Source organism: Aotus nancymaae, unplaced genomic scaffold, assembly GCF_030222135.1.
Source record: "Aotus nancymaae isolate 86718 unplaced genomic scaffold, 86718_ANA_hifiasm-v0.15.2.pri h1tg000022l_1, whole genome shotgun sequence".
Lineage (NCBI taxonomy): Eukaryota > Metazoa > Chordata > Mammalia > Primates > Aotidae > Aotus > Aotus nancymaae.
This window is the reverse complement of record NW_026988435.1, coordinates 7359228-7363696: the sequence shown is the minus strand read 5'-3', so window position 1 is coordinate 7363696 and position 4469 is coordinate 7359228. Positions and strand designations below refer to the sequence as shown.

The window sequence follows — 4469 nt, the reverse complement described above, 5'->3', positions numbered from 1 at the left end:
ATCTCAAGTATTCAGGAAGCATAGAAAGTACATACATACATGCATACTTTCAAAAAAATCAATATACAAAGATCTCTGGGAAAAAGATTATTAGCTTTGTGCTACAGAAATTTTTTTCAAAAAGAGTGAGACACACACACATACACATTTAAGACAGTATTTCATTGTCGGTTTTAAGATAATAATAGGAAACATAATTTTATGAGTCACAGTCTGCTTGACTTTAATCCTTTTAGACATTGCAACTATTTGATTAAGTGCTATATGAGCTTTCTCCCCCAACACTCTCAAAGTGTCATCTGTCATAGCCTTGCTGTCACAGCTATAAAATATGACTGTCTAATGATATTAGAGCCAAGAAATATGATGTTGGGTTTGGCATTTCATATCACAATGATTCCTTACTGTAAGCCATGTAGCATATCCCAGCATACATAACGGAAAAGAACATATTAATTTGAACACATAAACATGGCCGATTTGGGGGCGAAGACTAAAAAAAGTAACATTATTTTACTTTAACACATATTCAATGCAGACTATCATAAAAATAAAGATCTGTTGTCCCCGAATTTGTTTTTTCTAAGAAAATTCCTAGGAATGTATTATTTTGAGGATGTGAAAGATTATATACTTAAACTAAATCACCTGATCAGAATATTTGCTTGAGTTGTCTATATTAATAGTGCATCTAGATTTGTTTTTCTCTGGTCTCTAAAAATATCCTAATCTGTTGCTAACACTGTAATGACAGCTAAATGTGGAGCATGATCTCACAGGATCTGCGATAAGAGAAAGTATTTTCTAGTTCCTGTTCCGGAATATAAAATTCAGCTGTGTCGTACTGGGCAAGTTCCTTCCCTTTCTTATTGTCCTCATTGATAAAACTATGCTTTCAATATTTGACTGGCAGACATTATTGTGAATTAAATTGGGAGGCTCCCGAGCGGTGAGGCTGGCGACCTTTCCCAGCTCTCTGGGTCCCAGTCGCTCCTCATGGGGGTGGGAGGCCGACCCCGGGACCGGGCAACGACTCGGGTGCCACCACCCCCCAACCCCAGGCCCTCCCGCCCGGCCAGAGGGGAGGAACCTGCGGGCCTCAGCGGCCGGCCCAGCCACCTCCGGCCTCGCCGCCTCTGCTCTCCGTGCTCTGGAACCCAGGCTGTCCCTCACCCCTCGGCCGACGCCATGAAGATCAAAGATGCCAAGAAACCCTCTTTCCCATGGGTTGGCATGAACATTAGGGGAACTCTAGTGAAGCTCTCGTACTTTGAACCTATTGATACCACGGCAGAGAAAGAGCAAGAAGAAGTTGAGAGTTTAAAAAGGATTCGGAAATATTTGACTTCTAATGTAGCATATGGATCACCGGCACTCGGGATACACAACTTGAACTGAAAGATTTAATACTTTTTGGCGGAAGAGGGAACTTGAACTTTATTAGGTATCCAATCCATGACCTGCCTACTTTTATCCAAATGGGAAGAGATAAAATCTTCTCCACATTGAAGACGATGTTACGTGCTACAGGAGGTGGTGCTTACAAGTTTGAAAAAGATTTTGGCACAACTGGAAACCTCCACCTGCACAAATTGGATGAACTTGACTGCCTTGTAAAGGGCTTGCTGTATAGACTCTGTCAGTTTCACTGGACAAGCGGACTGCTATTATTTTGCTAATGCCTCAGAACCTGAGGGATGCCAAAAGATGCATTTTAACCTGGATGATCCCTATCCACTGCTTGTAGTGAACATTGGCTCAGGAGTCAGTATTTTAGCAGTCCATTCCAAAGACAACTATAAATGAGTGACTGGGACAAGCCTTGGCAGGGGTACCATTGTGGGTGTATGAAGTTTACTGACTGTCTGTGAAAGTTTTGAAGTCTTGAGATGGCATCGGAAGGTGACAGCACACAAGCTGACAAGCTGGTCTGTGGTATTTATGAAGGAAATTATGAAAGATTTGGTTTGCCAGGTTGGGCTGTAGCATCTAGTTTTGGGATTATGATTTATAAGGAGGAGCAAGAATCTTGTTAGTAAAGAAAATCTGACAAGAGCTACCTTAGTTACTATCACCACTAACATTGGTTCTGTGGCACGAATGTGTGCTGTGAATGAATGAGTTGTCTTTGTTGGAAACGTTATGTGTCAATACCTTCTCAATGAAAATTTTGGCATATGCACTAGATTGTCGGTCAAAAGGTCAACTGAAAGCACTGTTTCTAGAACATGAGGGATACTTTGGAACAGTTGGTGTGCTTCTGCCAAATTTCAGCTAAAGCATCAGGTCTCTCTCTCTGCTAATAAAGTCATCCAAGAGGAACTAAAACCAGAGGCATTGTTACACATTGTTTGTCACTGGAAACCAAAGGATAAGAGTAGCATAAGCTGCTGAATGTTGAGAAAAAAGAATACCTGTGAAACAATTAGGAGAAGGTTTGACTCCTAGAAAGTGCTCAATAAAATATAGTTATATTTATCATTGGGATTGTTGCTGAAAACATATGGTAAATCTAGCCTTGTCCTTATACAATGCCATAATTTAGATCTATAATTTGGGAATTTTTGCCTGATACTTCTAAAATAATTAAATAACTTGTAGAGAATGCAAATAATATAACAAAATTAATTAAGGAGATTAGGGCACATTCAAGAACACTTGCTTTGGTTCATGGAGCTGTATGAATTATAAGACATGTCAAAGTAGACAATGAAGAAATGTGAGAAGTAGAAATAGCCCACAAGGCAATAAAGATGATCATTGGGGGAAAATATAATATTTTGAATGGAGGAGGTTTAGCCAGACTATTAAATGTGGGGAGTATGGTGTATTCTTTAACAAACAACCACTGAGAAGAGTGTACAAAACTCAGATACATAGAATCTGTCCTGTGAAAATGCATGTGCAAATGGAGGAACTGGAAAATACATTAAGTACCATAAGACACACTTCTCAGACTGCAAAAATGCACAAAGGGTAAGAAATACTTGTAAAATCATAGTTTGAGGATTGCCTTGGACCCTCTTCTAAAATAAAACAACTGTAACTTTCCACAAAACAACTACAGCTCATGAAAACTACAAAAAGAAACAAACAAAAAAAAAAAAAAAAAAAAAAAGAAAAAACCTCTTTGAGTCTCTGGATATTGTCCTAGGGGCATATAACAAATGGAGAAACATTTACTCGAGAGTCTATGCAATTGTAATCTGTGCCATCTATAGCCTACTCACTCTCCTCCCTCAGCTCAGTGTGACAAAAGTTCTACTGTAGGCAGGTGCAGCCAAGAAGATGGAATTCACTCTCCTCCCAGCTCCCTAACATATGACTTCTTCCTGTGAAGGAAAAGCTATGAGCATTACTCTTCCCTGCTTTCCAGCTCTCTTCTTTATTCCATGCAGCATGACAGAAATGTCCAGGAGTTTCTTTTTTCACCCAGCCCTCACCTTCAAAATGTAAACTCTAAAGCGAGGTGCAGCAGGCCAAGAAAACTAAGCCCCAGTTGGCTCCCACCTCAGCTTACTCATATGGTGGAGATTCCATGCCAGTAGGAATATTAGAAGACTAAACTACCATACACCACCATCATTCCAATGTCCAAACCCAGGACAGAACTGTTATTCTAAGAGAAGTGGGCCACTGTTCCTGCCTCCTTCTCAGAAGCAGTAGAATAGTTTCTATCTAGGGTGAGATGCATGCTATAAGAATGGAAAGTGCTATCACTCTCTCAAAAGGCATTGACTTTATTTGAAGCATAAGAGGTGTATGCATGCCCAAGGGCAGGTTGTAAATCATAGCGATCTTGGTGCAGAGCTATTAAGAGGCAGCTATAAGACAGCAACAAGTAGATCACACAGAAGTTTAACAAAAAAGTCAAGGAAAAATTTGTTTAAAAAGAGCCCCTTATTTTGAGGGCTCAAAGCAAGCCTCAAAGCCTGGCCTGATGAAAACTTTTTAGTCTACTCCTGCAAAAGGGGCCATGCTTTATTTGAATGTGACCATGGAAAATTTGTTAAAAACAATACAACAACCAGCTAGGAATTAGTGAAAGATAACTTGACTTGATGCCATTTGCGACAGATCATCCAAAGTTTAATAGAAAAAGCAGTGAAAGAGACAAAGAGCTAAAACCACAGCTAAAATCACAGTCATCTATGTGTAGGTTAGGTGAAGACTCTGCCTGTACCCAAGGCTGTACCCTCTGCAGAGCAACATCAGAAGCTGCACAGTGTGCAGCAAATAGACTTCACTCAATTGGTCCAGTCAAGTCACTAAATAAGTATACAACCAAACAATAAGATGGGAAGTGGAGAGGTGTCAGGATCTAGAGTTATTATAATTAATATCTAAAATGTATAGTTTACAACAAAACAATCATGAGAAATGAAAATAAACAGAAAAAATTGACCCATACACAAGCAAAAAAGCAGGCAATAGAAATTCTCTTTGAGGATGCAGTTGATACTCTTAGC

At 39.7% G+C, this 4469-nt stretch overlaps 1 pseudogene; it reads left to right on the top strand.

Annotated features, from left to right (window-relative positions):
* The first annotated feature begins 1188 nt into the window (after positions 1-1188).
* LOC105718819 (pantothenate kinase 3-like) lies at positions 1189-2278 on the top strand (annotated as a pseudogene).
* The last annotated feature ends 2191 nt before the right edge of the window (positions 2279-4469 follow it).